Below are 25,511 nucleotides of genomic sequence, written 5' to 3' on the forward strand. Positions count from 1 at the left end.
TATAAGGCTTTCCATATAATTGGTATATATGATTGTGGGGGATGGAGGAGAATTAGTCTTTGAATAACTACCATGAAATCAGAGGAAGAAGAGGAATCTTGTTCATTCCCTGCCCTACAACCAGACTTTAGCCATTGGGAGGCTCAGCAATTAAGATTTGTCTTAATCTAAACCAGTGATGGCAAACTTTTTAGAGACTGAGTGCCCAAAATACAACACACACTGCATGGGAACGTCTCCACCTTAGCTCATACAGGGGAGGGAGGAAGTGCTTTTATTGGGCTGCTGAGCAGAGGAGCCAGTGATGGGAGAAATGTCCTCAGGTGTGTGGGGCCGGAGAAGGGAACAGCCCCCTCCTGCATGGTCCAGCATACATACCATAGGTTTGCAGACACAGATGTAATCAATGGCATACTTTGTAATTTAGAGTCCTAAGCAAATAATTTTATGACATGATATTTTGTTAATGGCATAATGAAAACTAGTTCATTTTTTCCTTTTAATACTATTAAGAAATATGGAAGCAAATATATGAATTGGAAAGAAAAAATATAACTCATTGAACCTTTCTGTCTTTCTTCAACATCTTAATTACCTATTATGATTTTTCTTATGCAGACCAGATCTTATAATTAAACTTAATTAAGTTCAGTACTATGATTTCAATGAGTCAATTTTTTTAGCTGAAGAAAGTATTGAACATAAGCTAAATGTTCTGTGGAGCCTTGGCATTCTTATTAAAACTCAGTAAATGTGCTTTATTGAATTAGCAGAACCATTATGTAGAACACTCTGCCATGGGCTGACTATGGATACTTTTAGGTTGATCTCCGGGGATTCTTTCAGCTGCTGGATATGACCCAGACATGGCTTGTTCCCATGTTTAAGTCATGTGTAAAGATCTTCAGGGATTAGATGACAAAATGCTTTTTGGTCATTCCATAAAATAATTAGTGTGGAAATATTCTCGTATTCTCCAGGTAGCTGCATGCTTAGTTTTGTTTGCGTAGAACCAGCAAAGTGTATTTGAAATAAGAGAGTGGCTTTCAAGTAGGACATCACTGATACATAGATAACAAACTTGATTTCATCTTAAGTCTGTTTTACTGTTTTACTCTTTCCTTCTTGTACTCATTGAGACCTGGAAGACGGGGTCTCATCCTTGGCTATAGCAGCAGTGGTTACATTTTTATTCACATACACTCCATTGACTGGTCATGGTGGAGTCATTGGAATCCTATTTGCTCCCACTTGCCATTTCCACATCTTCTCTTGGGGAAAGTGATTTTAAGTATTTAAGGAGAATAAGAAATTCCGTAGTATTTACATAATTTTTTTCATTATTAGCTTGTGAAGAATTCATCAGCAAAGAGATGAAGAAGAATCTCATGATTTCCAGTAGTAATTAATAACTAAAATGTTAGCAACTGTAAAGGGACTCACAGATATGGGACTAATGCCAATTGCCACAGCCAGAATACAGAAGCAATGTCAATATTGACTTCTAAGTAGAAGGTAACAAGAAAGGATCAGGATAGAGTAATAGAGAACTTGTCTATTGTCTAAATCCCTTATGGAGAGGTATGTATGTAAATAGACACATATGTGTTCATATGTATTATATATGTGACATTTATGTAGATATGGATACATATACTCATCTGTAAAGTAAGAATGTTTAAGGATGGGGACACACATATACATGAATACATATACAACTGTACATACACTATACATGCACAAATTATGTAGATATGTGTACATATATGTGCACACAGGTATGTATATGTGCACGTGTGCCTATATAGATAAACACAAATTTATATGTTTGGCAGTTAGGTGGTGCAGTTGATAAGGTAGCACTGAAAATGGAATCAGGAATATCTGAGCACAAATCCTGCCTCAAATATTTACTAGTTATGTTGGACCTTTCTGCCTCAATTTCCTCATCTATAAAATGGGAGTAATAATAGAACCAACTTCCTAGGGTTGTTGTGGGGAACAAATAAGTTAATATTTGTAAAGCATTTTGCAAATCCTAAATGCTAATTATTATAAACAGCAGCAGCAGCATCTTTAGTGTTATAGTAATTGAATTTTGGATTTTGTTTATGTTGTAATCAAATGTTGGGTTTTTAAAACTTTAATACTTCAATAGATCTGTTATCTCATCAATATGGCTATTACATCCCTTGTATAAATTGACATTATGTATGTATGCATTCTGATCATTTTTGATTATCAGTCATTTTCTTCTAGAAAATCTGGACTGAAAGTACTACCCAACATGCTGGAAGTCTTTTAAATCTTTTTTAGGTTCTTTTTGGTTGGTTTCACCTATATTACTCACATAGACTATACAATGTATTTATACTCTTTTTAAAAATCATTTATTTACTTGTTGACATCCATTATGCTACTTCTTCCAGTAGGAACAGAACGTAGGGGGTACTGTGGTAGTCAAAGGAAGGGGAAGAGAAATAAAGAGCAACTGGAGAAAGTATTCTCAGCATCACACAGAGCTTCTCTTATTTTACCAAATGGACCCATTTTCTTTAATGCTTAATCAGAGATTAATGCCATGTTGTTGACAGTGATGAACAATTTGTCATGTGAACTGTTAGTGAAGAAAGACTGGATTTTTTGCCTTTCTTTATAACCCCAATATTAAAGACAGTACCCGCTCAGCAGGGTAAGTGCTTAAAATATTTATTAAACCTCACTCTTGTTTGTTCAGAGAAATAAAAGTCATATACGATAGCCAATAATCATAGTTAATACAAAATTTAAATCTGAGTTCAAATATCAAATAGGTTACATATTCATATGTCTTTTGGAATTTCCATATGTTCTTTGGGAATTTCCTTACTTAATCTGGATATCAACTTACTCATCTGTAAAGTAAGAATATAGACTAGATCAGTGGTATCAAACTCAAAAAAAAATGGGGAAGAGGCACTAAAGCATCCCAGGGCTGCATATTGACTTAGCAAACTACAAATTAGTCATATTTGTCCTAATGAATCTTTATTTTGTTAAATATTTCTCAATTGCATTTTTATCTAGTTTTGCTGGGGAGTATTATAGAGTTCAATGGGGCCTGCCTTGTATTTGATACCTATGGCCTCTATGGATGACCTTTGCAGTTTCTTCTAGGATAAAGCAATATATAAACTATCAAATCAGATGGATCCAAATGCAATGAGTTTTGTTGTATTTTAAATGCAAATGTTTTTTTGCAATCAACGAAATATGTAAAGATATTTTCCACATGGAGGCACTCTTTCCACTGAAAAAAGAAACATTTTTCAAACATGTAACCATTATTTCACTTCTAAATAATTGGCTATGGCAAAATACTTTTAATGAGAATAAAATATTTAATTACTAAAATATTTTATTAAAAGACATAAATAATGGGAGACAATTATTATATGTGTGTAGAGTAAGTACTGCTCTAAAGTCAAATAATAGATCTTTCTCTTGAGACATTTAAATCCCAACTAGGAACATGTTGTAGACAAATCTTGTGTTAGTAAGTACTGAAAATTGAAAATAGAGGAGAACTTGCAACATATGTATTAATGAGATGATGCATCTAGATCAAGCATTCTTAACCTTTTTTGAGTTTCATTGACTCATGGATAGCTCATGAATCCAATGCAACTTCTGAAAATAACATGTTTAAATACACAAAATAAAATACCCAGAATTATGAGGGAAATAAATTGTATTCACATGTAATTATCAAAATATTTTAAAAATGTTAATGATTTCATTTTAAGAACTTTTCATCTATAATGAATGAATTTAGTGACATCAAATGGTTTGGCAATATTTAGATATGATTATGAATAGATAGAATCTACTTGTAACTTCTGAGAAATTGCATACCTCATATGTCATTTGAGACAAATGTATACCAGATATATACTTTGGCATGAATGAGGCATTTATTATTAGATGCTTACTATATGTGAAGCACTGCGTTAAGCTCTGGGAATAAACATAGAAAAGTAAGACAGTTCCTGCTGTCAGGGGACCTCACATTTTAATGGGGGAGACAACGCATATGGCAGATTTAAGCTATAAGGAAAATGTGAAAAAATCCCATGGTCCTTATAGTGAGATAGAAAAGCAAATGTTAATAATGCTTCTTTAAAAATATTGATTCCTGGGTTGATGGGGATATGATTGGGGATGTAGACTCTAAGCAATCACCCTAATGCAAATATTAATAATATGGAAATAGGTCTTGATCAGTGACACATAAAAACCAATGGAATTGCTCTTTGGCTTCAGGAGAGGGGGTTGGAGTGGGAGAGAGAAAGGACATGAATCATGTAACCATGGGAAAATATTCTAAATTAATTAAATAAAAACATTCAAATTAAAAAAAAAACTAATACAAATACTGTTTCCACTTATAAAAATGATAGCAATCTCTGATGTCAAATGACTTTGGTGGCAAGAATTTTCTTTGTTGAGTCTTAAATAGCTGTAGATGTGGCACATACAAAAGAACTTTCTAATATTTGTTTCCATAAAAGTTTCTTCCCAGGATGATGTCTGAGTCGAATGGGCCAGAAATATCAGTGATCCCAAGGATTTTGGTTTCATATCCATCATGATACAGGAGGAGTTAGTTATCATAGTGATTGTGATGTTTTGACTTGCCTGGCTCAGGTGGCTATGAGAGCTGTTCTGTATGGGTCACCTGTAATCTGAAAAGTACTGTCACTTCAGCACTCCTGTACCTATCTGACTTTTTTATTACACTTGGGACAAAATAGTAGTGAAAGAAGGTGAGCTCCCTATACACAATGATTTCTCACTTTGATGATGGCAGTAGGGCTTGAGATAGAAACATATTTTGTGGTATTGGAGGTACTGCTGTTCCAAATTCTCTTGCATTCGGTGTCATGGACTGTCTCCATCGGGGTATGATGAAAGGTGGTGGTGGTGGTAGTTTGATTGGCCGGGATCATGATGCCTCCTACCTCTCTCAGAATGCCCTGGACTTTAGCTATGCTGGGTCTAGTATCCAGTGTGTGGGAGCTGGTTGGCAGCCATTGAGGAATGGCTCAAGTATGTGATATTGTATTTGTGAGTTCATCTAATAATTGCCATTCTTTCATGCTGTGGAAAGGAATGTGTAGTTTAGTTTCAGAACAAAGTTGCCTTAGCATATGTTACAGTGTTCATGATAGAATTTAAAGTTTCTAATTTGTCTCGTGCTAGATGTTAGGGATATAAAGAAAAAATAAAAAAAAAATTCCTGCTGCCAAGTAGATTGTATTCTTCCAGGGAACAATAAAGTATTTGAAAGAGTAAGTATATAATGATACCAATATTTAATCTGAGATCAACCATGCTATCCTTAGAAAGAAGTTAGGCATTTGTCTCATAGATAATGGATTATCCTCCATTATTAGACAATGTAGATTTCATATCCTTGAAGTAAATGATAACCTGGCATCAAGATAACTTTTTTTAAATTTAACACTATAATTCCCATATTTATTTATTTAAAAGTTTTTTTCCCATGGTTACATGATTCTTGTTATCTTCCTCCCCTCTTCCCTCCCCACTCCCAGAACAGACAAGTAATTTCACTGTGTTACACATATATTATCACTCAAATCCTATTTTCATATTATTTGTTTTTGTAATATAAATATAAATAAAATAAATAATATAAATATAAATAAAACCCCTATTCTTATACCCATACAAACCAGTGATAAATCATATGCTTCCTTCTGGATTTCTACTTCCACAGTTCTGTCTCTAGATATGGATAGCATTCTTTTTCTTAAGTTCCACAGAATTGTTCTTGATCAATGCTCTGCTATTAGTAGCAGAGTTTATTACATTTGATCATTCCAAAACATTTCACTTTCTGTGTACAGTGTTCTCCTGGTTCTGCCTATGTCATTCTGCATCAGTTCATGGAGGTCTTTCCAATTCTTAGTCAAGCAGTTCATCATTCCTTATAGCACAATAGCATTCTACCAGCATATCACCAGCATATACCACAATTTATTTAGCTATTTCCCAATAGAGGGACATTCCCTCATTTTTCAGTTTTTGACATTACAAAAACCACAGCTATAAATATTTTTGTACAAACAGAATCTTTCCCTTTTTTTCCTTTGGGACATGAACCCAGTAGTGGTATTGCTAGATCAAAGGACATGCATTCTTTTAAGTCCTTTAAGCATAATTCCAAATTGCCTTCCAGAATGGTTGGATCAATTCACAACTCCACCAGCAATATATTAGTGTCCCAGTTGCTACATCCCCTTCAACATGTATTATTTTCCTTTACTGTCATATTGGCTAATCTGCTAGGTGTAAGGTGGTACCTCAGAATTATTTTGATGTGCATTTCTATAATCAGGAGGGGTTTAGATCATTTTTTCATATGATTATTGATAGTTTTGATTTCTTCATCTGAAAATTGCCTATTCATATATCATGGTAGCTTTTTAAGGAATGGAAATTATCTGAATTCCAGTTTTTCATACCCAAGCACAATCTTGACTAATTTTTTCAACATTCTTCCTCTCCCCTGACCTGGCTGATCCTAGTGGTATATGCATTATCAGTAATTATGTAATTTCAATTTAGCAAATCTTGAAGCACATAGATTTAACATACCTATCTGTTTTGACAGGCAGGAGTCAAATGCTTTGATTGGTATATGACTCACTACTAAAGGAAACTTTTGTAATAGAAGAATATGAGAAGGGAATAGGGGGAATGGAAGGAGAGAGAGAAATGGTGAGAGGGAAGATTCCTCTTCCCCTCCCTTTTTCTGGGAAAGAGGTAGCCAAATCTTGTCCCCCTGACAGAGGGAATATGTCTCCTCCGAAAATTAATCTGGGAGATGGAGGACACCCACTGTAACTTCCCTTCAGAAACCTGGGGTCACTCCACTATAAAGGAGAAATGTTGTTTCTTGGGTTAGGCAGTTTGGATCCCTGGGATCCTAAGCTTACCTTCCCCTTTTGGGGAGAGATGTGATTCTCCCCCAAATCTTCTGTCCCCTTTCCTAGCATCAGAAACCAACTAGACCTAATTCTAAAGTAGGAAACAATTTATTTGGGTTCACACAGGGAAGGAGAGGTAGAGGTGTCAGGCAAGGCAAGTGGGGAGTAGGAAACCCTAACACTGGTCCCCCAAGTTCTTGGGGTTCAAGGCCATGGGCTTTGAACTTTCCTCCGGCCAGCTGCTGGTTGATCCCTGTTCCTCAGCTAACTAGCTTTTAATTCAGGAATCCAGGAACAGGTCAGGGAGAGAGAGAAATCTCAAGGAGAGACCTGGGTGGCTCTGGCCAGCATGAATCCAAATCCAAAACCCCCTTGAGAATTCTGATAGCTGTTCTTGAAGAGTTGTAGTGGAGGCGTTTTTGGGTCCCAGAAGGAATAACAGGCCCTTACAGATGGGCTCTTTCTCAGCTTCCAGGAAAACCTTCTCTCCTCCTCCCCCTCCCAGCTGGAAGACCATTGTCAGTTGGAGCTTCTCTCTCTCTGCCCCTCCTCCGCTACTCTTCAGCTGATCTCTCCTTCAGCTTGGCTTCTCATTGCAACCTCCTGGATCTCTCCTTCTTACATTACACTTTCCCCCACACCCTCAGAAAGTAGAAGCACTTGAGCTGTCACTGTAGCTAGTAGTATAAAGAAGAGCAACAGTGTGATACAGATTTGAAGTAAGTGTCTGGCATAACTTACTTTCTTCTTTTTTGATCATACACAAAAGATTGACAAATGTCATAGGTTTATTTGGCATAGTCTGAGTGATTTCAATTTTCTTGAGCTTGTTTATATGTAATGCTCTACAGTGGTTTGAAAAGAACCTGGGTTATGTAAGACTCTCATTCTGTAGTTTCTAATGATGATGGATTTAAATTGGCTTTTTTTTACTCATTTCTTTTATGTATTATTTTCATTGAAAATTTCAGTATCCTGAGAGGACATATTAAAGTTCTTTAATGTGGAAGGACAAGAGGCTGATTTGGTTTTGATAATGGGTTTCTTTGAGGGAACAAATTTTATGTCAAGAGCAAAGACCAAATTGATTTAAGTCAATTCTTAATGCCAAAAAGGATGGGGATTTATTCATTTGGATTTATACATTATAGCTATGACTGTATTCATTCAAATAATTAAAATTTAACTTAGCACAAAACAATTTCACAAATCCCTTGATTGCTTAAATCCCATGCTGAAAATTTCTCCCTATGTTTTGATTTATTTTTCATTTGTCCTTATATCTAGAAATGTCCAGGTTATTTTTATCTTTTGGGTGAAAATTATACTTACCTCCACTTCTCATTCTGAAAACTCATATTTGTTCTCAGTCTACCAATACTTCTTAAATAGTCTACTATGGCTACTTTCATATTCTAATTTCCTACTCCCCTTTTAACCTCTTACAATCTAGTATCTATCCTCACCAAATTACCCCAATCTCACTACTGTTACTAATGATCTTCTAGCCTATTTTCTTTTTAATTTCCATGATTTCTTACTTAATTCTGCTTGCCAGATTGGACCACCTATAGTGAATTATTCTTGTGATTATTTCTTTTCTTGGTTTCCACTACATTGTACTCTCTTTGTTCTCTTTCTCTAAAAAAACCCAACAAACTTCTTCCATCTACTTTGCTATCTTTTTTTATTTCCCAAACCACTGAATGGTTTACATTTTTCAGACTCAGCATTATATATTTTATTCTTATATATATATATATATATATATATATATTTACTACAAGTGGAAATTCATATACTAATTTGGTTACAAGTATTATCTCTTCTATTTTGTGTAACCAAGAGCAGTGAAGTCTCAGTTGATTACTTTTTTCAACTAGGTAAGTAATTCTTCCCTTGTAAGAAAAATAATCTTTACTAAGCAGAGTCCCCTTTTCTCTGCCCCACTCAACAACCACTCCACCCTGACCTCTTTCCCATATCACAGTAGTTGTCATCTACATAGAGAACTAAGGTTGATCTGGGGGAGAATAAATCCAGACTCAAACTTTCACAACAGAATTGTACTCTTCCTTCTCTGCCTTATATGTACAGCACACAGATCTGTGCTTATCTGAAAGGTCTGATATTCAGGCACTCATCAGAAAACACAACAATGATTTGAATGCTATTCAGCACTTGCCAAAGGTTTACTTTGAAAATTTGACATTTTAAAGAATGGTCTAACAGACATGATAACTTTCTCTTCTTTTGACATTTCTAATTCTATATTTATAGATTAGGTCAATAGAAAGCAATGTCTGTGATATGTCATCTCAGATTCTTAGTGGGTTTTCACTAAATTAATATTTAACATTATACATTCTACTTTTATGGAATATTACCATAAGGAAAAATATAGAACAGTTTTATTTTTGTAAAATCACAGTGGAAGACAAGGTCCATTATTCAAGAGTAAGATCTTTCAGGCTTAGAGAGAAAGGAAAAGAGTGGAGACTTCCCTTCTCAAAGCAGGGTTCAGGGGAGATAGCTATTGTTTTGGGGTGGCTCAGAAAGAGGAGTGGGTGTTTGAAGATTTCCCCCCTTCTGCCTTCCCTCCTTAGCTATGGCTTCTCTCCCAGATTTGCTCTTGTCCCCCTTGTCCCCCCTCCACTACTTGAGACCAAAGGGTCTCTCCTTGATCTGTTCACTCACACTTGATTCACAGCTTGGGGAAAAGATAACTTTTAATGTCGGCTCAATCAGGGTAATACAAAGGAATAATTGGTAGGGAAAGAATGGGAAAGGGAAGTGGGAAAGGGAGTCCCTGTCTCTATCTAAAACCCTTTTCCCTCCCTCCTTGAATTTTGGGGGAACTCAGGCTTTGGAAGCCTGAGCCCCCTGAGAGCCCCCTGGCTGACCCTGAGTTTGGTCCCTTGGCCACAGTTCAGACCCAGGGCAAAGATTCAAAATGCCTTTTCTCAGGTTTCTTCTTCAGTGAGTCTTTTCAATTGGGAAATGTTGGGGAGAAGGATTTCCAGTCACAAGCAGGAAAAAGTGGGTAACCCTGAGGAGAAAGTCTTATTCAATCTTCTCTCTGAGGGACCAACTCCTCTACCAGCCAGGATCTTCTGCTTCTCAAGATTTCAATCTCCTGGATCTCCTCCCCCATCGAGGAATTCAGTTCTACACTCTTCAGCCTGGCCCTTTTACTTTAGTGCCAATCTCTGTCACACCATGTTTTAACCTATTACTTTAAAAAAAAAAAACAAGATTACTTTGTATGTTCTTCTTTCTGACCAGATATGTCTAAGTTGCTTTGACTACCAAGAAACTTAGAGCTAAATTTAATATCCAGTTACTAATTTTTCACAGACACTTAGTAACATTTACTTTTGTTCACCTTTTATTTATGTTCTTTTTATATTAAACCAGCTTTTTAATATTGTATTTTGTTTGTAATCCATTTTATATCTATGGAGGTAGAAAAATATGAATAAAAAACTACTTCTTTCATGTAGATGACTTTAAAATCTGCAAATGCAACCATATTGACAGGGATGAATAAATCTGTCAGTAGATAGTACTGTTCAGCTCCTGAAATCCCATAGAGATAATGATGTGTCATAACTGTAGTTATTACACTCACTGCCCCAATCGTCTGGGCAAATTGAAATATAGCAAGACCTATACAAACCAATAAACAGATGCTTTCTTGAATAAAGGGTATGTCTCCAAAGATCTTGGACAAACAGATTTTGCTAGAGTCTCAGATCTTGGACCCTTTGGTCCAAGAGATTACATTATGAATTCATATTGCAAAAGAACTTGGGTCAAAGTATATTTCAGATGCAACTTTTGTTACAATAGGCAAGTCATTTAAACTCTAAGATTCCTAGTTTCTTCACATTTTAAATGGAGATAATAACAGATTATTATCTGTTCCAGCATATTTCTGAGATACTCTAATGTGATATTTTATATAAAGTTTCTTAAGCATAAGTATATATGTATAGCTATATATATATATATTCATCTATAGATAGATATAATAATAGATGTTATAGAAGTGTCAAGTGATTGTAGTGATGGTAGTGGTGGTGGCTATAGTAGGAAGGAGTAGACATCATTGTTGTCTTTCTAGTCATTTTATAGTTAATTTTGTTATCTGGTAGTCAGCCTTGTCCACTAATTTATTTTGAAACTTCCTTTCCTTTGGTACTAACAAAGGCCTCCCTCTTTCCTTAACTTGTTTCAGACCTTCATCATTACATAACTACATTGCTTTCATAGTTTATTGGTTATATTCTCTGCCTTCAGTCTCTTCATTTGCCTATATATTATTTGTAGAGTTGCAAAGACAAACTTATAAAGAAAAATAAGTTCATAGATTTAGGACTAGAAAAAAATTTAGGGTCCTCCAGTTTAGCCTTCTAATTTAGTGAAAAATGAAAGACCTATGAGGATCTCTAAATAAAGAAACTGGGGAATAGAGTGAGGTAAAGTATTTGCCTAATTTTCCATAGCTAATAGGTATAGAAAAGCCAGGATTTTAACTGAGTTCGCTGAGTACTCTTGCCAGATCTAATCCTTTAGCTTAACTATTGTTTCCTCCCCACTCCTATTTTAAAATGTATAGTTTCTTATATCAAACCCCCAAACCTTCCTTCTACCAATTTATTTTTCTCTTATATAAACTTTCTACTCCAGGCAAGAAGAACTTGCTTGTAATTCCCATTATGTGATTTAAAACATTTTGTCATGCATTTTGCCATGCCATTTTTCCTACCTAGATTGGCTGCCCTAACTCTTTCCAATAATTCTAATTATCCAAATGGTCCAAGGATATGAATATGCAATTTTCAGATGAAGAAATATTTCAAAGCTATTAATAATCAGATAAAAATATCAATCACTTTTGATTAGAGAAGTACAAATTAAAATAAACCTGATGTACCACCTCATACCTATTAGATTGGACAATATGACAATAAAGAAAAGTGATAAATGTTAGAGGGTATATGACAAAATTGGGACACTAATGCATTATCAGTGGAGTTGTGAACCGATCCAATCATTCTGGAAAGCAAATGAAACTCTGCATACCCTTTGATTCTGTAACACCATTACTTGGTCTGTACCAAAGAGATCATAAAAAAGGAGAAAGGACCTATGTCTATTAAAAAATATTTATAGTGACTTCTTTGTGGTGGAAAAGAATTGGAAATTGAGGAAATGCCCATCAATTGGAGAATAGCTGAATACATTGTGGTATATGCTTGTGCTGGAATACTATTGTGTTATAAGAAATGATAAGCAGGATGACTTCAGAAAATACTGGGAAAATCTTCATGAATTGATGCAGAGTGAAATAAGCAGAACTGGAGAAATATTGTACATACTAATAGCAATAGAGTATGTTGATCAACTGAAAGATTTAGCTGTTCTCAGCAATACAATAATCTGAGGCAATTCTGAAGTACTTATGACATAAAATGATATTCATCCCGAAGAGGATGAACTCTTCAAGTCAGATGCACATCAAAGCACACCATCCTTCATATTATTTTATTTAGGTCTTTTTTGTGATTTGGGTTTTATATAAGTATTTTCTTGTGACAATGACCAATGTGGAAGTATGTTAAGCATGATAATACATGTGTAACTTAGATCAAATTGATTACCATCTGTGAGAGAGGCAAGGCAAGGGAAGGGGAGAAGGAGGGAGATAATTGGATTTTATAATTTCAGAAAATGTATGTTGAAAATTGTTATATGTAATTGGGAAAATAAATTTGAATAAGATTATAAAAATAATTCCTGTCATCTTCCTTTAATCCACATTTAAATACTTTATACTTAAATGGTACTAGGATTACATGAATGTGAATATTCCTTCTAATGGTACAAATTGCAATCCATCCAGACAGCCTTATCTTGAGTTACTCTTCTCTACTTCTTCCCATGACCAAATTGTGGGAGGCCTTCATCCAGATGTCTTTACAACTTATGCTTCAAGAACATTTTTCTGCTATTCCTCACTTTTTCCCTCATTTAAAAAAATTACTTTGTTTTTCCCTAATTACATGTAAAAACAATTTCCAACATTTAAATATAGTTTTTAAACTCAAATTTTCTCCCTCTCTCCCATCACTGTCTAAGATGGTAAATGGTCTCTTATAGATTTTACATACACAATCATGTAAAACATTGTACCATATTATTCCTTTTGTGAAAGAAATTCAAACAAAACAATTAAAAAAGAAAGTTAAAAAAGTTTGTTTTCATTTGTATTCAGACTCCATTACTTCCTTCTCTGGAAGCAGGTGGCATTTTTTTTTTATCACGAATCCATTGTGATCATTTTGGTTCATTGTATTGATGAGAATAGCTGTCATTCACAGTTGTTCACTGTATAGTATTCCTGTCACTGAATACAATCTCTCTCTCTCTCTCTCTCTCTCTCTCTCTCTCTCTCTCTCTCTCTCTCTCTCTCTCTCAGTTTTGCTTATTTCACTCTGCTTCAGTTTAAATATGTCTTTCCAGGTTTTTCTGAGCTCCTCCTGTTCATCATTTCTTACAGCATAATAATAATTTATTACAATAATATACTATAACTTATTCAAACATTCCCCAGTGGATGGGTAATCCTATCATTCACTTTGCAACATAAACAAATTAAGCCTTTTCTCTTTAACAGTTTATCTTTTTATGGTATTTTAATGCTACCTCATGTACAATTCAATGTAGGCATTATTCAGTAAAGTATTTACCCTATCATATCTCTTCTTTTACTTTGGTTGATCAACATGTTTTAGGAATATAGGATTACAAGGAGAAAGTTGGTGCTAAAAATAGGTTTGTATTTCTGTGAGAATTTTGACATTGTTAAAAACACTGGGAATGATTTTTCATTTGAGGTCCAGCTTGCATTATTCCTTCTACTTAACTGAGAGCACAACTTATCACCAATATAGCATTTTTATAGTGTTTTAATGTTTGCAGAGTGCTTTGTGAATATTAACTCATTTGATCCTTACTATAACCCTGGGAGGTATTGCTATTATTATCTCCATTGTGAAGATGAGGAAACTGATTTGGCAAGGGTACCAGAACTAGTAAGTATCTGAGATTTGATTTGAATTCAGAACTTCCAGAATTTAGGTTCAGATTTCTCTCCCCCATGCCACCTAGCTACCAATGCACCAGATCAATGCTCTATCTATTCACATGTATTGTATAGCCTTCCTTGGAAAATAAGCATCATTAACCATTTGGTTTTTCCTTTGTTGATTTTTAGGCAGAAACCCTTTGAGTGGTTGTGAATCTCATTTACCTAACTCTTTTAACACCATGGGTTTGTTTTTTTTTTTCAAACAGCAAAATACAATCTACAAATGAGAATTTGGAGGGACTTGACATCTGTAAGGGTTCTATCTTTGAACTCTGCATAAAACACATCCTAGAATGGTGGTAAATGCTTTATAAGCCATGGTATCAGCTTTTATGAATTGCTAGACATGAAATTTCTGAAAATTATAAAAATTATCACTTCCTGCATTTAGCAAGGAACCTTGTAAAATTTAAATTTGGTCTTTAGAGATTTATTGTTGGAAAATGATATTTTAAGACTGCAGTTTGTTCTGTAGCAAAAAAATAAATTAAGTAGGAAGAAAGCAGATAGGAAGGTCTTGGATTTTCTATTGATTTTGGTCAATTGTATGACTGTAAAGAAGTGGTATGCCAAATAACAGAATTTGAAAAAAAGCTTGTATTTTTATCAAAGATGACATGAAAATGTATAGATATCAGGCTCATAAATATTCTGTAGAGGTAAGAAATTAGACATAGTTTGATAGTTACTGAAGTTCTCAAAGTTCCTTTTTATAGGAATACAATTAGTATTTTATAATTATTTAATATCAACTCCCTCTTTCAGATATCTTGAGGATTTTCCTCCCCATCTAGCACTGCCTCTTGCATTGACCTCCTCTGAATACTTTGATCTAGTTGTTCTTTCTTAATTTTGGGGGGTGTCATTACCATTTTCTCATTTGGCATATTGGAGACAATTTTGTTAACATAAAATATGGCAATGTGGTATGTATACAGTTATAAATGGAGAAAATAATTTGGTATACAGATGTTGACATTTTTTTCCATTTTCCCTATTTTTTCTTCTTTCTGTCTTTACTTTTCAACAGTCTTTAAATGATAGCTCTTTGTGAATTTATGTGCCACTCAACCATTTTCTTCCACTTTATGAGGCAATATTACTATTTTTTCCATAATATTCCTCTGAAAAGTTTTGCAAATACAATTATATTTTAAATTAGTTTTGCCCTTCATTGTTCATCATGCAAAGAGTATATATTTGTTGGCTGAGGTAGTTTGTTGACTTTTTTGGTCCTCTCATTGTGACAAATGTCTAACAAGATTCATAATTTCTTAGGAAATAGTGAAGCTATCATTAAACTTATTTTTATTATCATCCTCTTTAAAACATTAATAATTTAAAAAAATCTCTCATGTTGGCATTGTTTTAATTACATCATTTATTTTCTTCTTACATTTATTCTTACTTCTAATTTAGTATTAAGTTTGAGCCATGGTGTAACTTATCTATTGCCTGACTTTACATAGGCAACTGATTTATACATTATTACCACATCATTAAATAGTCAATGTACATTTTAAATATATAGCTCATTTTATTTTTGTAAGATTTTTTTTCTCCCAAGAGAAAATAGATCACATGGCTTTGGTTCCTTTATTACTTTAAAATAAGACACATTTTCCAATTGTTTAAAACCATCCTCTATTCACTGAAATCAATGATTATTAAGGTATTTGTAAATTTAATTTGAATGACTTATCTCTATTGTAGAGTTTCTTTATGCATTCCTCTTATTCAATATATATTTGTACATAAAATATGATTATTTTTGTCATTATCATTTTGCTTGTGATTCATCCTGAGGCCTCAGAAAGTGTAAACATTTTATTAAATAATAGTTTTTGTTGATTGTAAACATATTATAGAAACTATATCTAACTACTTTTGGGTCTCTGAAGAGAACTTGTGAGCTTACGTTTATTTCCTTCTTAATATTTTCTGATTTCATTTATAGTGAAAATTTCAATTCTCATGATTCATTTCCTCTATTTGTATGTCAATTCAGTTGTCATTAGACTCTAAAAATCTCATGATATGAGAATTGCTAGGCAAACTAATGTTTGGTAGTTGTCCCAAAACACTCTGATTCTTTATATCTTCTTCTTCTTTATTTTGCTTTTTTTACATTACATTTGGAAACGATTTTCAACAATTGTTTTCTGATATTTTGTGATCCAAACTGTCTCCCTCCCAGAGTTGGTAAATAATTTGATAAAGGATATACCAGTACTGTCATGCCATACATATTTCCTTATTCCATATATATCTCACATATAAGAAAGAAGATATATATCTCACATATAAGAAAAAAAAACACATGAGGGAAGTAAAATGAAAAATTATATGCTTCAGATTTGGATACTTTTTTCTTTAGCTATGGATAGTATTTTTCATCATTAGTTCCTTGGGGTTGTCTTGGATCTTTGCATTGTTAATAGTATTTAGTCCTTCATAGTATGTCTGTTATTATATACTGTGTGCTCCTGGTTCTACTCGCTTCACTTTGCATCAGTTCTTACAAGTCTTTCCAGGTTTTTCTGAAATCATCCAATTTATTTTTTATGGCATTATAGTATTCCAATACAACCATTATGCCATGACTTGTTTATTCATTCCCCAAATGTTGAACATAATTTCAATTTCAATTTCTTTGCCATTACATAAAGAGTTTCTATCAATATTTCTTACACATGCATTCTTTTTTTCCCCTTTGATTGTTTGGGATATAAACAAATAGTGATATTTCTGAGTCAAAATGTATTTACAGTTTTATGGCCCTTTGGGCATGGTTCTAGATTGCTCTCTAGCAAATTTGTATTAATTTGAAGCTTTGTAAATAGTTTATTTGTGTTCTAATTTCCCCCATCCCCTCCAACATTTATCATTTTCCTTTTTGGTCATATTGGCCTATCTGATATGTATAAGGTTGTATGTCTGAGTTGTTTTAATCTGCATTTCTCTGATCAAAAGTGATTTTGGAGCCTTTTTTTTTCAGGTAACTATAGATAAGTTTTTATTTCATCATTTGAGAACTGCCTGTTCATAACTCTGATTACTTAGAAATCAGAAAATGACTTGTATTCTCATAAATTTGAGTCAGTTCTCTCTACATTTGAGAAATGAAGCCTTTGTAAGAGTCACTTGCTATAAAATTTTCCCATTATCTATTTCCTTCTAATTATTCACCTTATATTTATTTTCTTCCCACTCTGTCATTGTCACTGCAGAAGTAGCATGAAGTCACATAGGATTACAGACCAATTTATATTTTTATTTTTTGTTTAATATAGTTAATGAATTCACAATATTATTTAACCAGCCTTGTCTGCAAATCAAAGACACTATCTAAAATCTGTGCCATATTTAAAATCACAGGATCAGTTAAAAAAGACTTGGAAAGAACCTCAAGGATCAACAACACCAAACATCTCTTTTTATGCATTTAAAGGCATTCCAACTAGCAATATCTTTAAGAACTTGTGATTAGAAGGGATAGTTAGCTGATTCAATGGATAATATGTTGGACTTATATTATTTCAAATTCAGTCTCACATATTTACTAGCCATATGATTTCAAACAAGTCACTCAGCCTTCATTTGCCTCAGTTTCCTCATATGTAAAATAGGGATAATAGTAGCCTCTATTTTGTTACTTTTTAAATCTTTATCTTCCACCTTAGAATCAATACTATGTATTGGTTCCATGGCAGAAGAATTGTAAAGGCTAGGAGGTTAAGTGACTTGTACAGGGTCACACAGCTAGGAAATATCTAAGGCCAGATTTGAACCTAGGATCTCTCATCTTGAACCCTGGCTCTCAATACAATGAGCTACCCAGCTGACCCCTAGCCTCTATCTCTTAATGCTATTGTGAGAATCAAATGAGATAATAATTGTAAAATGAATGGCATCACTGATATTAGAAATAATATCCATGTTGAATTAAAAAATAGGAGGGCAGTCCATGATCAACTAAATATATTGAATGTTGTTTCTCAAAATGAGAGGTGAGAGATACATCTAAAATAAATTTGGTGAAAACAGCATCAAACTACACATACAAAATTGGTGACATTATAAAGATTCTTGACTCAATAAAAACTACTGGATAAATTGAATTTTAATAATAGACTCATTCCTACTATTTTCACTATTTGTGACCCTTTAAATGATGACCCTTTAAAAAGTCATAGTCCTGACTCTGATGCTGAACAAGTTGTATTAACTTCCCAAGTCCAGCTTTTTTCATATATAAGGTAAAGTCTCAGCTAGATTACTTTAACAATGTCTTTCAGCAATAAAACTCTATGATCTAGGTTTTAATGGTAACAGAGGCAGACCTATAAGCTTTGTTTCACCTTTCTAATCTTGCAAACTATACCATCACTTCTCACCATACTTATGGGATGGAAAACATGCAAGAAGTCCCATTTGGGGAACATAGCAAGTGTGATGATTATAAGTTGCTTTATCATAAGAAATTAAAATTAGTTATCACCTGCTTAGAATCTCTTGATATGTCCTGAGCACTATATTAAGCATTGTGTCAGTCCACCAGGTATCATTTAGTGTGTGGAGTTTTCAAATAGCTAATGCATCTTTTTTATGAGCATGAAGTATTATGGTCTGCCTTTAAAGGAGAGAAGAGAAATCCTAGACTTCAATCAAACATGAAGCATTTGCTGAACTTGAGAAATAAGATTTATTCCAGTTGTTCCCTTATGGTAACTGCTACCCAGACTTATGAGCATAATAATAATGGCAACGGAAAAATAAAGCATCTTTGAGAATATACACACAACTCAGTCTCTTAGTCACTTTTTCATGACCATGGCCCAACTGAAATGTACATGAGCAGACAGAAGGGAAATATCTAGGAACACTAGACAACTGTACCAAACCTACTCTATCTATTCCTACTTGACACTATCCCTCGATGTTTCCTCATTCATAATGCCCCCAGTAACTGCAAAGATGTATGGGCTAATTTCCATAATCTAATAATTGACACTGGCTCTGGGAATTTCTTCTTGCATGTTAAAATATTTGCTCCTTACAGACAAATAAAACAGCTTGCATTGTCCCCAACTTCTTCTAAAACCCCTATTTGGTCAGACAGTATCTGCCTTCCAAAGCCCATCCTCCTTCATCTCACTCTAACTATATTAGAGGATAATCACAGATTTTCAGTATATCCTTAGGGAACTTAGAAGCTTGGTCTGATTGCATCCCCACAGTCCAGTCATAAGACCATGGTAAGACCAGATCCATGGCTAAAATACTTATCTTTCTCAAAAAAGTAGGAAAGTAGATTGTTGACCATCAATAATCTAATTATATGTGGTTGTGTCTTTAAAAATCATTTATTTTGCTACACATACTCAATTTATTTATTCAATATGTTTACCTATTGCATCAGATCATTCACTTCGAAGGGAATTTTCTTTTACTCTTAGTATTTTCCCCATTTTTTGTTCCTGTGTGTCTAAGCCAAAAGTCATCCTAGCTAAAAATTTACCCTCCTTTCTGCTTTTAGAATACACAAAATTCAAGACTTTTGATGACTCTTGGAACTTTAGGAACCATAATTAAAGATTACATAGAGTGAATAGTGAATAGAAAGCTGACCCTGGTGTGAGGAAGACTTATTTTCCCATGTTCAAATTTGGCCTCAGATACTTAGGAGCTGTATAGCCCTAGGCAGGTCATTTAACCCTGTTTACCTCACTTTTCTCACCTTCAAAATGAACTGGAGGTGAAAATGGTAAAGCATTCTATTATCTTTGTCAAGAAAATTCCAAATCCTGTCATGAAGAATCAGACATGACTGAATAAAATATCTCAATACTTTTTTATTTGGAATATTTTTCTTATTTTATAAATTTATTTATTTATATTTTTCTTACAATAATCACTTTATTTCCCTCCCTCCATTCCACTCACCCTTTCCATAGTCGAGGTGAAATTTCATTGGGTATTACTTGTGTCATTGATCAGAACCTATTTCCATGTTGTTGTTTGCTATAGGATGTTCATTTAGAGTCTACATCCCTAACCATAACCTTTCGACCCATGTATTCAAGCAGTTGTTTTTCTTCGGTGTTTTTACTCCCACAGTGTTTCCTCTGAATGTGGATTAGTGGTTTGTCTCGTAGATTCCTCCAAGTTGTTCAGGATCACTGCATTGCTACTGATGGAGAAGTCAATTACATTCGATTGTACCCACAGTGTATCACCTTCTGTGTACAATGTTTTCCTGGTTCTGCTCCTTTCACTATGCATCAATTCCTGGAGGTCATTCCAGGACACATGGAATTCTTGTCTTGTGTATAGTTCCAAATTGCCTTCCAGAATGGAGGAAGGAATTAGAACAATTCACAACTCCACCAGCAATTCTTTAATGTCCCAACTTTGCCACACATCCCTCCAGCATTCGTGACTTTCCTTTGCTGTCATGTTAGCCAATCTGATAGGTGTGAGGTGATACCTGGGAGTTGTTATGATTGCATCTCTCTGATTATAAGAGATTTAGAACACTTTTTCAATATGCTTATTAATAGTTTTGATTTCATTGACTGAAAATTGCCTATTCATGTCTCTTGCCCATTTATCAATTGATGAATGGCTTGATTTATTGTACAATTGGTTTAGCTCTTTATAAATTTTAGTAATTAGATGTTTGTCTGAGGTCTTTGTAATGAAGATTGTTTCCCAATTTATGGCTTCCCTTCTAATTTTGAATGCATTAGTTTTGTTTGTACAAGACCTTTTTAATTTGATGTAATCAAAATTATTGATTTTACATTTTGTGATTTTTTTTCTAGCTCTTGCTTGGTTTTAAAGTATTTCCTTTCCTAAAGATCTGACAAGTATACTATTCTGTGCTTGCCCAATTTGCTTATAGTTTCCTACTTTATATTCAGGTCATTCACCCATTCTGAGTTTATCTTCTTGTAGGGTGTGAGATGTTGATCCAAAACTAATCTCTCCCATACTGTCTTCCAATTTCCCCAGCAGTTTTTATCAAATAGTGAATTTTGTCCCCAAAACTGGGATCTTTGGGCTTATCATAGACTGTCTTGCTGAGGTCATTTACCTTAGTCTATTCTACTGATCTTCCTTTCTGTCTCTTAGCCAGTACCAAATTGTTTTGATGACCACTGCTTTATAGTATAGTTTGAGATCTCGGACTGCAAGTCCTCCTTCCTTTGCATTTTTTTTCCACAATTTCCCTGGATATACTTGATCTTTTGTTCTTCCAAATGAATGTTGTTATGCTTTTTTCTAATTCAGTAAAAAAAGTTTTTTGGCATTTCAATGGGTATGGTATTAATAAGTAATTTATTTTGGGCAGGATTGTCATTTTTATTATTTAAACTCGTCCTACCCATGAGCAATCAATGTTTCTCCAATTGTTTAGATCTAGTTTTAATTGTGTGGAGAGCGTTTTGTAGTTGTGTTCATATAGTTCCTGTGTTTGTCTCAGCAGATAGATTCCTAAGTATTTTATATTGTTTAGGGTGATTTTAAAAGGAATTTCTCTTTATAATTCTTGCGGCTGAAATGGGTTGGAGATATATAGAAATGCTGATGACTTATGCGGGTTTACTTTGTATCCTGCGACTTTGATAAAGTTGTTGATTATTTTGACTAGCTTTTTGGTTGATTCTCTAAGATTCTTTAAGTAGACCATCATATCACCCCCAAAGAGTGATAGCTTGGTCTCCTCATTGCCAATTTTAATACTCTCCCTCCCTTGTACTGCTTCCCTCCCCACCAGTCCATTTGTTACCCTTCTACTCCCCTATAGGGCGCAAATCTATTCTCTGCCACAATGGGTTGGATTGTTCTTCCCTCTTTGGGTCAACTTCAATGTACGTAAGAGTTGAGTATTTCCTATTTCCAACCTCTTTACCCTCCCAGTGTACTGATGTTCTCCTCCCATCCCGCCATGAGCTTCTTTGTGACATATAAATTTATCCCCTTTGGTTTATTTTCCCATTTCATTCAGTATTAACCTCTTTTTTTAGCTCTAGTTTTATATATATATATATATATATATATATATATATACACACACATATATATATATATATAGAGAGAGAGATGCATATATACACACATGTATATGTATTTATGCATATATATATACCTATTTATGTCTTGTTATTTCATCCTATACAGTTTGTCACTGTTCCCTCTAAGTGTAACTCTTCTAGCTGCCCAGGTGATAACAACAGTTTTTAAGAGTTAAAAATATTCTCTTTTCTTTTAGGGATACATATCATTTTAACTTATTGAGTCTTTAAAAAAGGTTTTGTTTTTGTTTTGTTTTGTTTTGTTTTTCTTTTTTCCCTCTTTTTTTAAATTACCTTTTGATGATTCTGTGATTGGGCATCAAATTTTCTGTTCAGGTTTGGTCTTTTCTTTACAAATGCTTGGAATTCTATTTTGTTGAATGACCATACTTTCCCCTGTAAGAATATAGTCAGTTTTGCTGGGTAGTTGATTCTTGGTAGAAGACCTAGTTCCCTCGCTTTCTAAATATCATATTCCATGCCTTTTGGTTTTTCAGTGTCAATGCAGCCAGATCTTGCATTATCATCACTGGGGTTCCGTGGTATCTGAATGACTTCTTCTTGGCAGCTTGTGATATTTTTTCTTTTGTCTGATAGTTCTTGAATTTGACTATAAAATTCCTGGGAGTTGTCAGTTGGGGATTAAGTACAGGAGGTGAATCTGTGTATTCTTTCAATCTCCACTTTTCCCTCTTGTTCTAGAATATTGGGGCAGTTTTCTTGCATAATTTCCTGTAGTATTTTGTCCATGCTTTTACTTTTGTCATGGTCTTTTGGTAGATCAATGATTCTTAAATTGTCTCTCCTGGAAAGATTTTCTAAATCTTCTGTTTTATGAATGAGATTCTTCATATTTTCCTCAATTTTTTCATTCTTTTGGTTTTGTTTTATAGTGTCTTGCTGCCTTGTGTGGTCACTTAATTCTAGTTGTTGTATTCTAGTTCCTAAAGTCTGGATTTCATTCCTGGCTTTTTGGTCATCCTTGTACTTCTGGTTTGATTTTCTTTATAGGTCATCTTTCATCATCTTTCATCTTCTTTGCCTCATCTTTCATTTCCTTTGCCTCATTTTTAAGCTGGTTGATTTTGGCTTTCACGACACCATTTTCTGTTTCCAGATGACTTATCTTAGTTTTTAAGTTCTTTTCCCAATTGTCTTCAGCCTCTCTTAATTGTGCTTTGAATTGCATTTTGAGTTCTTCCAAAGCCTGTATCCAATTTGCTGGGATTGCTGATTAATCTTTTGATGTTCCCTCCTCTTCTGTTCCATCTGTTCTTTGTTTGTTGCCTTTATAGAAGCTGTCTATTGTAATTTCTTTCTTCTTTTTGTGTTGTTTGATAATATTTACCCCTTCTTTATCCCCCATAATAGTCTGTGCTCTTGCTCCTCTCATTTTTTTGGTTTGGGGGTTTTCTGTCAGTCTCCCCTCTTGGAGCTTTGACAGAAGATCTCTCTGTGCAGTCTGTGGGGGAGGGGTGTTAGAGTTTGAGCTTCCCTGTCCTCTGGAGGCTTTTGATTGGATTAAAGTCCAGCAGTCTATGGGGGAGGGGTGTTGGAGCTTGAGCTTCCCTGACCTCTGAAGGCTTTTGATGGGATTAAGTTCAGGGTTGGGCTGGATGTGCCCTGCCCCCCAAATCTCCTGGAAGACTGGAGCAATATGGAGGGTCTCTGCCTCTGTGACCAGGTTGTCAGCTCTTTGCTCCCTCTCCAGCTCCTTCCCCACTGCCTGTGTTCGACTCTCTGAGCCTGACACAACCCTGCCCACAAGGTACACCCTCTAGCCAAGTGCCTTTGCCTGTCCAGTGGTTCTTGCTGCCACTGGAGGCTGAGCGTTCTAGGTGGGGGTGTGGGTAAGGGTCCTAGGACCTGCCTTTTGCCTTCCCCTTAAACCTGAGTGTTCTCAAATTCCTGCTTTTGCGGGGTATACCTTTTGGATTGAGTGCAGCAGGAGAGTTTCTTGGCTCTGTCTTGTTGTTAGGTTTGATTTTCAGACCCCTAGGAGCATTTAGTTTGCAATTGGTAAGGAAGGGTATTCAGAGGTCTGAACTTTTGCTGCTTCTTTGCTGCCACCTAAAATCTGCCTCTATCTCAATGCTTTAAAAGCTCCCAACTCCAGGTTTTACATAATTAATACAATTTGTATACAAAAAACAGTGATTTCTATAACTGTTATGATCTAGGTGCTATAGCATTATGCCTGATGGCTATAAAACCCAAGTTCAAATCCTTCCTCAGTCACTTATTAGCTTTGTGACACCAAATAAGTCATTTAATCACTCTTTGCTTTAGTTTATTTATAAAATTGGATAATAATAACTTACTACTTGGTATTATATGGATATTATAAGCATCAAATAAAATGTGTATAAGCTTTCTAAATCTTTAAACACTATACAAAGATTAGCTTTAAATATTATTATTATTGTTAGTTATTAATATTATTTATATACCCTCTTGAGGATCTCAACACCCTGGAAACTCTTCCCCTGGTGTCTTAAGGAATGGTGTAATGAACATTAAGTCATCTTAGAAATACTTAAAGAGTCTGAGAAAGGGTCAGGAATGTAAGCCACAAGCATATGAATCCTATTTGGGGAATATCTACAGACCTGGGTTATGATAGTGTTTTCCAAAAGTCTTAGTAAAGTTTTAAGCTATTAAAACTTATATTAAAACATCAATTATATCAGAAGGTTGTTACATTTGCCATGATAAAAGCTCCCAAATAATAATCTCCATTACAGAAGTATTAAGCCCTTAAAAGATTACACATGCCAAGTGGTTGAGAGGTGTCATATTTGCCAAGTTAGTGGCAATTGATATATCATCAACATCATGTCTTTCATGAACTATGTACAACTCTTCCAAGAATATCTTTAGTACCCAACTCCAAACAGGTAGCAAATTACTTGCAATGTAATACGTGGGGACTTGGTACTGATCAGCCCCATTTTGTCTTCATTTGGCCCTAGTACCAGGCAGATCTTCATTCAACAGATAGAATGCTGGGAAGTCTCATAAGAACTCTTGTTATCTTTCTTTGGTCATACTTTTTCTCCCTTTTTTTTTTGCCTGTCTTGTCAGGATCAATGTCTGAGAACTATATAGGAATATTGGTCTACATTAGAGCAGACTGAGGTTTTCTATCTTCCAGCTTCTGGGACTCAGAGTTCTATTGTCTTCTCAGTGCATCCCTCCATTCTTTATAACCTTGAACTCCTAGGTGGCAAGGTAAATAGAGAGCTCTACTTGGAGTCAGGATGATCTGAGTTTGAATCC

General features: G+C 34.6%; 1 protein-coding gene across 15 annotated transcripts in view; it reads left to right on the plus strand.

Moving 5' to 3' along the window:
- The window catches only part of GABRA5 (gamma-aminobutyric acid type A receptor subunit alpha5), a 122,633-nt gene that overhangs the window by 31,544 nt on the left and 65,578 nt on the right, over positions 1-25,511 (plus strand). The gene's annotated exons all lie outside the window — the stretch shown is intronic.

This window comes from Monodelphis domestica, chromosome 8 (assembly GCF_027887165.1).
Source record: "Monodelphis domestica isolate mMonDom1 chromosome 8, mMonDom1.pri, whole genome shotgun sequence".
Classification (NCBI taxonomy): Eukaryota; Metazoa; Chordata; class Mammalia; order Didelphimorphia; family Didelphidae; genus Monodelphis; species Monodelphis domestica.